General features: G+C 40.9%; 1 protein-coding gene across 4 annotated transcripts in view; it reads left to right on the top strand.

Moving 5' to 3' along the window:
• The window catches only part of LOC113747159 (uncharacterized), a 135,053-nt gene that overhangs the window by 23,081 nt on the left and 98,703 nt on the right, over nt 1-13,269 (top strand). The window lies entirely within an intron of this gene.

Raw genomic sequence — 13,269 nt, 5'->3', positions numbered from 1 at the left:
GTCAGCGGCAGCAGAGAAATGGAATCCAGCTCAGACAATTAGATGCACCATCTGCCTCATTTTCCACCATTCCCCTCTGAGGTACGAGTAAATACCAGCCAAGTTAGTTAAGTAAATGCCACAGACCCCCTGGTTTGCGCTCAGAATGAACGCCTGAATATTGATATGGTTGTATTTGCCAGTATGGTTGTGTGAAGTAACGCTCCATGTGGTAATGTTTAGAGAAAGGGGAATCGTGAGCTTGATTAAGCTTGGCCATATACTCTCATAGCAGAGGACCCAAAAACTCCAACAAAACACAACAACAATAGCCTTGAATCTTGAAGATGCACTCACTCGCTGTCTTCCCACAGAACCTGCACTGGACCTCACAAGCTCATGTTCTGTTTTTCACTATATGTGGGCTCTATTTTTATACTGGCATGCAGCGCAAGATGTAGCTTTGTGAAGTCAAAGTAACATTTTCCTGAGGTGGGGTAATGTTTGTCTGTGTTGTTTTCATATTTTGGTGACTCTGCTGTTGTGTACCAAACTCAGATGTGAAACACTAGGTCTATAGGGAGTTTGCTAGAGGCTGGCTGCAATTTTTTTTTGTTGTCAAAGTGGACCAACATTTGTGCTAACTATTGCATGCCTGCTTGGAGCAAGTCAGCAGGGCACAACACAAAGTACATTCATGTTTAATGAAATTGTCATGGAGTTGACCAAAGTTTTGATTTGTGTTTATCAGAGATTTGTGGCCTGAAATTGCTGATGTGTGTAACCTTGTAATGTGAGAGGAATGTGTTTGTGAAACCAAATGTTGGCATTGAGTTATGTTCATGAATATAACCCTCCTGTCCCTGAATACTGTCCTACATAGACTACTTTGACTATCTGGATAATGTGTATAATTGGGGTGTGGGGGTATGTGGACACGTGTGTCTAAACCTGAGCAAAACCCAAATAACATGCCAATTCCCTGCATAATAGGTACTTGAATCCCTCAAGATTCAAAGATTACAAGAGAGACACTCTCCCTAATAACAGCTGGGTATATATTCAGTATTCAATCTAAAAGACAATTCAGTTTTGGCATTTTTTGACAATGCATCAGTTTGAAATATTGCAGGCAGTAATGGAACAAGAAGGAGCAGCCATAGTAAGCTGTTAGATGGAGCGCTGCAGGCGACAGGCTGCACACCTCCAAATTCTCAGTGAGGTATCCAACTTGTTTCACTTTCACTGTTCATAGTCATGTGCAGCAGAAAGTCATAGCCCAGTCGATCACAGAATGGTATAAAAATTCAGATTATTGCCAGTCTTTATGAAAATGTTTGACCTGTGTGGTATTAAACCATGTTTGCTGTTAGCAGTAACAAAGGTCACTAAATCAAACAGGAGTGACATTTTAAGGATTGCCACTTTAAAGTACATGAAGTATTTATAAACTATAGGAAGTTATAGATTTTGTCAGGTATGTTAACATCGTGCATCCTTGTTTGAATCGATGCAGTGTTTGCACCAAACTAATGCATTATCATCTACCCCTCCATTTTGGATCTGTCAATACAACATAATATAAAATGATAATACTTCAAATGTATAACATTACTTGTTACTGATGATGTACCCACCTGCTCTGTAAGTGTCATGTACACCAGCTATGAAAATGTCATCCCATGTGTTCTGATCTTTGTGCTGCTGTATTTGCTTTGCACTGTGTGCCTGAATGTCGAGGCCTCCTGTGTGTCTCGTCTCATTCTCTGTATTTATTGCTGTGTCTCTATTGATTCCTAACCTCCTCTTGTATCCCTCCATGTCTTCTTAACATCTTACACTTTATGTACCAGCTTACCACCCCATGTGTTGTTTGAGATCTTTCTCCTGGCATTTTTCATCCCTCTTCTGTGGCTCATCTCTCTTTCACCTATTTCTCTACCTCCTTCCATCATAGCATGCTGAACTGGAACAAATGGACCTTTTCTGAGGAACAATGCCATTACAAGCATGGATGCATGTGCTTGTGTGTGTGTGTGTGTGTATATGTGACACACAGCGACTGCGGGCACAGACTCTTCCTGGGGGAAAACACGGATGCAGCCTTTTGTTATTGTTCTTGTTTCAGATTATGGTTTGTTTTATTAATGCTATGGTAATCTGTTTTCTCCTCCTTCTTTGGTCCCCGTACCTCTCCAAAGGGAGGAAAACTCAAAGGACACCCATTGATCTAAGCAGCTCCAGAGACCCCCGTGCCACTCAGCCAGTTTCTACCGTGTCAATCTTTCATGAATGCTGCTGGAGGAAAGTGGCCGTTGGGGAACAGCTACAGACAATATGTTCAAAACAAAGGGCTGGAAACATAGCGGAGCCACCAGTGGAATGGCCAGGCCCTTGTGTGGCCAACTTGTATTTCATTATACGCTTATTTACTCTGCTGTTTTTCACTTAGATGACTGAGACAAAACACCTGTAGCCAAACATTTTGCAAAATAAGCTAAGTGGGAAAAAAATGGGGTTGTGTTGCAGTCCTCATCAGTAATTGGCTGTAAATATCAATCCATTTTCATAAACTCTCATACTCGGCTGTGAAGATTTGACCCAAACAGACACTAACGTGTTTAACTTTTTTTTTTATCTGAGCCATCTCAACAGTCTTGGGACAAGTCATCTTTATAAAAAATGTAGAGGGCGTTTTAGGATGGTTCACCAGTCTAACCTGCAGATGCAGAACACAGCTGTACAAAAGGCTGAACGTGAGCAATATATGTGAGCACATAAAAAAAAGAATTACACATACACACATAAAAAAATCTGCGCTTATTTGTCTCTCTTTATGTACTTTTCTATCTTTTTCCATCTCCTTATCTAGTCTTCATTTCCCTTTACCTGCAGGAGACAGCCTATGAAATATTAATTACGATGCACTATCTAGACGATGTGCTTAGCCTACTGAGGAGCAGTGTGTGTGTGCATAGGTGTCTTTCTTAGGGCTTGTGTTCTGCCTGCTAATGACCACTGTTTTCGAGACCCCTTGCCCTCTTTCTCTCTACTCTTGTCCATCTCTCTCTTTTCTGCCCCTCTCACCTCTAATCTTGTACCTCAGCCTCCTGTTTCTCCCACCACTCCCTTTCTCTCTCCTCCTCTGCCTCCCAACACCAGATGCAGGTTTAAACAACCAGCTTTGTGCTCTGCTGACACTTTGTCAATGCAAATTGAATCTCCTCCACCTCTCTCCGTCTCTCTCCCTCTCTCATTTCTTTTCCCCGTCTTCCTCTTTTCGCTCCCTTTCAGAGATTATGTGGTAATGAGGGTGTCTTGCTTGTACGGCGAGACCTTCATAACCTCCCTTTTCTTTTGCACTCACATTTGCGTTCTCTCTCTCTCTCTCTTGCTCTCGTGTTGTCACTCTCTCATGATGTCTCCTCCCTCTTTCTACTTCTTGTTACATTAATTAGGAGTTTGTGTGAGCCAGAGCTGACCTGTGTGTTAATGTGAACAGAGGACACCATGAGACTGGTGGCTGCTTTGGCTTGTCAAGTGTCTTTTTAAGCCACTGTGCACTTTTACATGGCTCAATGTGCAGTGGACAGCGTACATTTCTGAAACACACACAGGCCGTTATGACTGACGGTTAATGTCGGCTGCAATTTATATTGAGCTGATAGGCAGACAGAATGCTTTGCAGAATAAAGTGGGAAAGATAATTCAGCCATTAAGGCAACATACATGAATATTCAGAATTGAATAGTTGTTTATGCTAATAATCCTGGCACTTCTTGTCCAAGATGACAAGCTGCTGGACGTGATACAAAAACATCCATTGGGTGTTAATTGCGTGCCTTTCCAGCGAGTAAGTGAATTTGTTGGTTTAAACAGTCTTCCTGTTTTTGTTTTAGCAGAAAATGTTCCCCACAGAGGCTTTGGTCTCGTATCCAACAGAAAGACCACCTACAGAAAGCTTCTCCTCTTCGATTACCTATTTCAAACCTGTGTGAAATCATTTTGTATCAGAACCCTGCCTTGCATTACCCCCTCTTTTACTCTCTCTTTTTACATACAAATATACATAACATTCACTGAGGCATTGACAAAAAAAAAATTGTAATGTGTTTTTGAGTGCAGGCAGAAGTAAATGGTCTTTTTCCAGAGACACTCTGTTATCATCTATTTGAATCCTCAACAAGAGGCTGGCCCAGTGTGGTAGAAAATGTCACCTGTCACATTAGATGATAATTGTACCAAGATGAACACAGTGTGGGTAGAGGCCCTGCTAAGCTATTCAGCTCTTATCTTCAATGCGACTGCATTAGGAATGCACATGTGGTATGAAGGATTTTCCAAATGGCTCCCCACATATGAATCCATATCTTGATGTGTCTTCTTGGCGGGGAGGGGTGTAGCACGGTATACGTCTGAAAGATGGAAGAAAGAATGATTCTAATGTTTAGAGTGTAGTTTGTGTCTGTCACTGTCTGTCTGTGTTCAGCGGATAGATCCATGTTGTCCTTTCACTGTGGTGCCAAAGAGTCCCATAGTGCTCTGGGTCAACTCACGGTCACAGACTTCCGGTGACAGACAACTCTCATGTGTGTCTGTGTGGATGTTGATGTGTGTGTGTGTGAGACGGTGGGTGTACATGTTCATTTAATTCAGTTCATAACCATCTGCAGAGGAGCTGTCACAACACAAATTGCAAAGTGAAAAATGACTCAATACATATGCATCCATGTCTATATGTGAGCGTGTGAACATATGTCCTCTCTCTCTCAGACCTTCCTGTTCCTGTCCTTTGAATACACCGTAATAATTCAGGACATATTGCAAATGTGCAAAGTTTAGATCGACTGCAAATCAAGAATCCTGTCTTCCTCTGCCGTTATTTATTCATTCGTGGCTGGTTTCTGCTAAATCAACAAGCTAACCTCTGGCTGATTGCCTCAGGGTTTGCGTGTGTGTGTGTGTGTGTAAACTGGCTGTGTGCATATGTGTAAGTCTATAGGAGATGTAGAGTATTGATGCGTGCGTGTACAACATTATGTATGTCCATATAGCCACATTGCACATTCACTGCGGGCAGCAACTAACCCACCTGACCACATCTACATTAAGCAGTCCCACTGAGGGCTCTTAACCTACTGTCTCTAGGCACTTATATTAGATACATCTTAGACAGCGCAGGCTGGTGTAATTATAACACTCACCTTGTTGTTGAGCTCAGGGTGGCAGTCAGAGGTTAAAGTAGGTGCTTAGCATTCATGGTACTTTACATCATGAATCCTCATGTAAGGTATCTGCGCAGTGGATGTAAAGTACATGATGATTCATGATCCCTTCACCCTTTATATTAGAGTTAATCAACCTGTTTGACTCCTTTTATGACCACTTTTCTAGATTTCTAGAGCACAATATATAGAGCAACTGTCCATCAACCATACAGCATTTGTTACCGTCTACAGCTCTTTGACTTGAATTTCATGGACTTGAGCTTAACAAATGAAACCACCAGGGTTCTGTTGAACATGATTGAAATAGTATGTAAGGGTTTAAACCAATCTTTGATTCATGAACATTACAACAATAAAATTCACTGAGACTGAGAACCTTTTCTGTCCACAAAGTCGTAAATTTGATCCATTTATAGTAAGACCATCAGCATATCTGAAGAAAAACAGCAGCGTGTCAAAAAAACAACAACAAAAAAAAAACAACCTCCACATTAGTTTCAATGTGACCATTGTGGGTCCCAGACGGAGGGCTCTGGGGGAAAAAAAACACAAGGTCACTTTCATGGTGAGGCCTCATCTCTTTCTCTTTCAACCTCAAAATCTCTCTCCTTCCCTTGGGTTTTTAAACCTTTTGGATCTTTCGATTTGCTTACATGTCCACCTGATGCCTTCAGAGTTTTCTGCCTTGAACACCTGGCTTGAACAAATGCAGTCTAAGACAACAGTCCTCCGTTCATGAAGGTATTTTGTCCACCCGCAAATACACCTTTGTATAATGCAATGCAGTAATAAACAGACTGTTTATCCTTCGATTTGCTTACCGAAGGATAAACTGTTGACTGTTTATTACTGTGGACTGCATTAAACATAAACTGGCAAATGAGCATCAACAGCCTTAACTGCTCCCCCTTCCTATTAATGAATTCATGTCAGTGATCCTTTAGCTACATTGTGACCTGCCTGCTGCTTGTCTGTGACCTGGATCTGTATCTGCCCCTGCCCTTCTGGGCTTGTCTGTCTGTAATGGCTGTCCACCCTTTGCTGAACTATAAGCCTGCTAATTGACCTTGTTTTTATTTAAATATTTTCACTTCTGTCTCCTCTTTCATGTTCCCCATAACCAAACAGCAACAGTCAACTGGCAAAAAGTCTAGCTTTACTTTTTTTTTTTTTTTGCTGCAATGCAATAAAACTAGTATTTGACAGCACATTACATCGACCAATCAAATACGTACAGGTGTATATTGCTGATAGAATACTTTGTACCACACAATCAGAGAGACTGAGCTTAAAATGATTGTCACTGTATTAACTTTGCAGAATCCTGCTTCAGAGGAGGATGAACATGTACTAAAGCTGGACTTCCCAGATCAGTAGCAATTCGCCCACACCAACGCAGCCTCCTGCTGTGTTTTTTTAAAGTACTGCTATTTTGGTCAGACACAGCAGGGGCCTTGTTGGACTGGTGCAGAGTTGGCTCTGCTGATAGGTTGCCCCGGAGCATTTCCCCGCTATTACCACTGTACTGAGACAGAGGGAATTACACAGGTGGTTGTTAGGTTGTGCACGTAACATGCAGGGAGCTGTGTACTTGTTGTCTCTGTTTACACTTGGACCTAACAATTGTAAAAAGTGAAGTCTACTACTGACCCAGTTAGAAACGGAGACAGAAAGAGAGAGAGACACTGTTTGTTGTAATGGGTTTAGCATGGTTTCTTTCTCTGCTCAAAAAGTGCTGAAACACACTCTGACACACACACACACACACACACACACCAAAATGCACTCACACTTATTACACTCTTTACTTCATGTTTAAGTCATGAGGCTCTGCTGCTCTTTTGCCAACTCAATAAACACACTGCTGCCAAACCCACTTCAACCCCCACTCTTAACCACAACCTACTACACTATTTCTAAAAATGTCTCATCATTTTTTAGAGTGGACACAAGCCACAAACTCCCATGTGTTCTGTGAGCATTTCTGTGCTTTCTGTTTTTCAATGTATGTGAATAAATAAAAGGCCATCAGATAATATCAAAATGCAGGGAACGTACACAAGTCTGCAGCTATTTGTTGTATATTAAAAGTTCACCTGCTTGGATTGAAAACCTGCATTTCACCACAAGCCTTGTGAGCATTGCCTGGCTCCAGGGCAATCTAAAATACAACTCGGTATGAAATTGGCTTTCGCAGATTATGCCGAGCACAATTGTGTTTGACACCGGTATACTTGTAGGCACATTGCTAAGTACACATGGTCAGAAAATGCTGTTATGTCCCATGCAGAGGTTGTTGTTAATGCATGCAGACTGATGGCTCATTTTCGAGGCAACAACAAGAAAAAATAAAAAGTAAGGAGAGAAATAGAAAATAGAAATAGGTGGGCTTTGTGGTAAGAAGAGGTGAACAGTACTACCTTTAATCAAAGTGTGCTTAAAGTTAATGTTTATTGCCCATAGGTGGGAGCGTGATTGTGAGTGGTTGTTTGTTTCTATGTGCCCTGCGATAAGCTGGCGACTTGTCCAGGGTGTACCGCGTCTCTCGCCCAAAGTCAGCTGGGATAAGCACCAAATGATGCTAATGTCAATATTTTTCAGTGATCTCTGTCACACAATACATATACATCTTTGGCATAAAATCATAGCCATTACTTCTTCATGTTTTGTTGATGATGTTAGGTCATTTTTTGAATGTTTTGAACATTCGTGAACTACAATTCTGATGTAACACATTCAGTCCTTTTAAAGATTTCAGTCCTTCTAAGTTCTAATTCAGTGACAAATACGTTGCGTCTACTGTGAATGCCTCATGATGAAACTCATCCTGTGTTTTGCTAGTTGAGTGATTTTATTGTGAAGGAGCAGCAGTAACTTAATCCGGGTTTGATTCGGCTGAAGGAGAGTGAATCGCAAACAGTGAGTATGATGTTAGTGAGACGAAATTACAAACAATAACATGCAGCTTTGTTTCCTATGAATTCTTTGTGTCTGTGCGTGAAGGCAATTTGAATCTAGTGTGAGAACGGTGGCTCTGCCACTAACAATAAAAACTACTATTAAGTATTAAAAGGATAATAAAAGTTTATTACAATCTAACAGCTCATGTTTCATGCTCTGTCTTTTTTGCATTATCAGTTCTCAGCACTTAACTTTGTGAGTACAATGTTGTTATTACCAAGAGGAAAACTTAGAAACTAATAAACAGGATTTATTCTTTAAGTTTAATACCATTCTATATTAAGTGTTGGAAGGGGGAAGCAAATTTAGAATGAAATTGAAATGTCTTTCTTTTGTTCTGACCTTTTTCCTCACCATGCAATGACAAACAGATTAATCATGCAAATCAGGGGACTCGGGGGAAATAACACGCACACAAACAATACACTTTGTAGCCGAGTTTATGGAGGGCAAAATAAGCACAATCAATGTCGGTCAATTATTCTTGCTGCTCTCAGTGATTAGCTGCGCATCTGCATGCCCTCTCTGCGTTTGTTTGTGAGATGTGCTTTTCTGATAGCGTTGTACTGAACTATGTCTGCATAAAGTGACCATCAGTGTTCCTCGTGCACCACTGGGACTTGATGAAGGAGCCTTGGCGGGTTTCTCTGCCTGCTTAATGAAATGTCTGTGGTTGTGGTGATAATGCATATATGCTGACAAGCAATCAGAGTAATGAGTCTTCTGGTGTGGACATATCAGTGCTAAATGCTCTTGCTGTGGTACAGGAGCTCCTTCAAACACCTTGTAGAAAAAGCCTTTGTCATTCTGGTTTTTCAAGAGCAGGTACCCGTTTGCACTTTTTTGTACTTTTATAGCAGAGATCAGACGACTCCTAGCAAAGTTGTTTGGTGGTTTAGTACAAGAACCTAGCTGTTAAGGGGAGTGTAAGGGGAGGTCAGCAGTGCTCATTGTCTGCAGGAAGGCAAGTAAAAGTTTTTTTAGTGCTGAGGGGTGTTTAAAAGTGGATGTGTGTGCAACCTGCAAGAACTGTTTTGCAGCTGTTGCTAGAGAGAGAAAAAGAAAGAATAGGAAGCAAACAAAAATAAATGAATCAGGGTCATTCCTCTTTTGCTCTCTTCGCTCGGGGTGATTCATGAGTCGAAAACCTCAAATCGGGGCTCGGTATACCCTTGAACACCTCTTCTTTTCTCCCTCCCCCTCCAGCATTATCCCGCATCCAATCCCTCTAATGTCCAGTGAATAACGGCTTTTAAGGCTAGTTCAGGTGCGATACAGTGTAGGAGGCGGAGAGGACCAGGAGGCCAGGGGGATGAGGCATGCAGGAGGAGGACTCTCATGAATAATAGATGAGAACAGAGGGGCCGTGTTAGGCTTGAATATGAATGGCCTCCCCTGCAGTCACCTGGCTTGATCCGGGCTCATACTTAGACCTCAGAGTGTGCCCTGAATGTTAACTCTCTCTTTCTAGTAGGAAGCCATTGAACTGACTCTGATAACTTATTATAGGTCACATGCTGAGGAAGACTACCTCGAGTTACTATTAGTTGTTGTGCTGAAAGGAGGCCCCAGTGACTGATATACTACTGCACAGAAGATTAGATTTGTAATCCTGATGTACCAATCAGTCTTTTACTGGTGTAGCTGACCGAGGTGGATCTGGTTTAAAATTATTATGTAAAGTAAAGAACATGCAAACTCCAAACAGAAAGGCACACAGCCAAGGTTTGGACCAAGAACCTTCTTGTTGTCATGGATAATACTGAAGTTGTGTCAGTGTGGTGTTAAACTACAGCAAACACACCATGAGCAGCTGTTTTGTCTGAAATACATCAACTGCTATATCTCTTGTACTGTGCAACCAAACAAACCCATGTTGTACCTGTAGAGAGAACAAGCCCTCCAACAATGTGTTGGGTAGAGAACGTGTGAGTAATTTAGATTTCCACCTCAGAAATATGTTCAAAGAGTTCATGTTAAATTAAACATTGTGTATAATTGCTGTATATTTCCTGGACAAGGTTCTTTCGTTGTTTTTGGTAATACTGGTCAGTATCAATCTAACAATCGTATATACTAAGTCTGCACAAGCTATAAAAAGTGTAGAAACCATGAAAAGAATTCAGCTAAACGAACACTTTCTTGTTTTCTTTGGTATTTTGTGTCATATTGGGTGGCAGTGGCTAGTCCACAGAGACTTTACTTTGGAGGATTGCCAGTTCAAGTCCAACATGGACCTCAGTATGGAGTGTGAGCTGGAAGCTGGAGAGGTGCCAGTTCACCACCAGGGCACTATTGCGATGCCCTTGAGCAAGGTACTAAACCCCCAACCTCTCCTAGGGTGCCACCACTACACCATTTCTCCATATATGCGTGTCTATAAGCCTTTTGTGTGTGTTGTTGTATTTTCAAGTAAGTAGAGTTTTACAAACTCCAGGTTCACTGAATCATATATATTTGCTCTAGCTGTATGTTATGTACACCAGGGAATTTTAATTAGACCTGCCACAAATTTAAACAGCTCACTGCTCAAGACTGACAGTTACCTGTCAGTGAATGATTATAAAACGAGATGCAGACAGGTTAAATAGGTTTACTCGCTATTCTGCGAGATATTAAAAAACGTGATATGACATGGACATTTCTATACAAAAAGTGCTTTAATAACTGAAAGAAAAAAATCTGCTCGGGAACGGCGTTTAGCTCAGTTGGTAGAGAAGCTGCCCCATGTGCGAAGGCTCGGTCCTTGCTGCGGAAGCCCAGGGTTTGAATCCGACCGGTGGCTCTTTCCTGCATGTCATTCCCCGTCTCTCTCTCCCCACATTCCTCTCACCCTTCAGCTGTCTCTATCAAAGAAAAGCTTGAAAAGGCCAAAAAAAATCTGTTCAGTCTATTCAAGATTCAATATGAAGTATGAGAATAGCTTGCAGGGTAATTAATAATAAAATATCTTGCAATTTTTACCTTGTAGCTTTTCTGTTAGAAGTCTGGACTCTAGGTTGGAAGGTGTCCAGTTAATATCTAAATGAGGTACACGTCAAACACTCTAAATGAATAAATGACAAATGGTCTGCCAATACTTTTATAAAGGCCATTCAGATACAAATGTCACACATACGTTAATCAGAATATCCATATTAACAGCCTATCTGAGGGGGAAAGCCAGAAGAGACCTGAGACCACTCCTGTGTTAAAACTACAGCTGAGATGAAGTAGTCACAAAACAAATGAAATTATTTTGAGAATCAACAAATTGTTTCAGTCTCTGGTTCCAGGTACTCAAATGTGCAGATATGCAGCTTTTCTCTGTTATTACCAACTTGTAAATTTCTGGGTTTTATACTGTTCGTATGGAAAAACAGGGCATTTGATCCTGTCCTGTGTTTTTTTATTTTTTTTATTTTTTATTGTGACATTTTATTGATTAATTGGGAAAACGATCAACAGATTAATCAGTAATGAAAATACCTGCTAGTTGCAGTCCCAGATGAAAGTCGTGTTTGAAAAGGAACAGATCACTTGATTTTCACCTTCAGTTTATGTTTTCCACATATCCAAAAGAAGTTATGTTTCCCGTTACATTGGGACACAATTCACACTTCGCATTGAATAATATTTCTTTTTTGTGGTGACAGCTCTGCGACAAGGGAAATGAGGAAAAGAGATACACTAGGTCAAAATGAATGATTTTACTAACATTTTAATATACAGAATAATTTAAAAAATGCCAATCTTCTGTGGAGATTGCTGTCTCCCCACATTACCACTTTCTAATGTCCCCTTTTGTATAAATGCAAACAAACGACACAAAATGACACATTTAATTTCGCGAAATATTAAAAAAAAAAACAGAATTAATTATACACAACGGCAAATATTATGATCGTTTTACTGGTATATGTCTGAAATACAATCTGCTGAATTTTTAAGACTTGCAGAGGGTCCATTGACCTTGTTTTTCTGACTGTGAGTGACCCAAATAGCCTGAGATATCGAGCTGCAACTAACCATTATTTTAAATAATGATGAATCTGCTTATTAATCAGTTAATCGATAAATAGTTTTGCCTATGTGTGTCATAAAATAGTGAAAAATACCCACTACAACTTACCAGAACCAAGGGGATGTCTTCAGATTGAATTGAATTAAACCATATATGACAAAGAACAGTAGCTTGCTGTTTGCTGAGTAATCTTCTGTCGATTAACTCATATATTAGTCTAAAAAAACCAAATCAGTACTGAGATGATTCGGCTATTTTTTGTGCTCTCTGTTTGATGATAGTACTGATGCCATATCTCTGCTTTTTGTTTATGAACTACTTCTGTTTTTCTAAATCATATTCAGTCATATTGCAGAAATACACGAAGAGGCTAACTGATCCCATTCCCAAAAAGTGCACATACCAGTACACAGACACAGGGATTAGGTTTTGGGTCAGAAGCCAGTGATTACAATATGTTTATTACTCTCTAAGCCAACTGCTGAGCGCTTATCAAACGCACACACCCATGCACGCATAGTTTTTGCGCTGCTTGTGAACTGCAGAGTTCTTATTAAAAATTGATCTGCAAGCTGTTGTGTATCACTGCTTCGCTGAGGAATTCATTACCTCTTTGCCATGCACTGCTGTGTGTGTGTCTCTCTCTCACACAGACACACACACACACACACACACATAATTTACAAACGCAGCATGCCTGCGAGCAATCCCGACCTATCGAATAAAACAACACCCTTTCGTTTTAGAATATTTGAGATGCAAACAAACAAATGCTCCGCTGGGAAAGAGAGAGAGACAGACGGCCAGAAAGCAAAAGAGAAAGATGGAAAGAGGAAAACAGAGATGGGCGAGAGAGGAGAGAGAAACAAACAGGCCTCGAGATGGTGTGATGATGAGGAGGGTGGGGACGGCAGGGAAACAGTGAGTGAAGAATAGGAAGCATAGAGCGCATCCCTCGGTATCAGATAATTGTTTGATGGCAGCCGTTTTAAAGGAAAGGAAAGGCCAACGTGCGACAGTATATATATACCTCTGCATTTCGCCCCCTCCTCATTCTTCCATGGCTCCCCTTCTTCTTCTCTTACTGCTCTTTCATCT

This window comes from Larimichthys crocea, chromosome XII (genome assembly GCF_000972845.2).
Source record: "Larimichthys crocea isolate SSNF chromosome XII, L_crocea_2.0, whole genome shotgun sequence".
Classification (NCBI taxonomy): Eukaryota; Metazoa; Chordata; class Actinopteri; family Sciaenidae; genus Larimichthys; species Larimichthys crocea.
The sequence above is the reverse complement of the archived record's forward strand: the minus strand, read 5'-3'. Positions and strand labels throughout refer to the sequence as shown.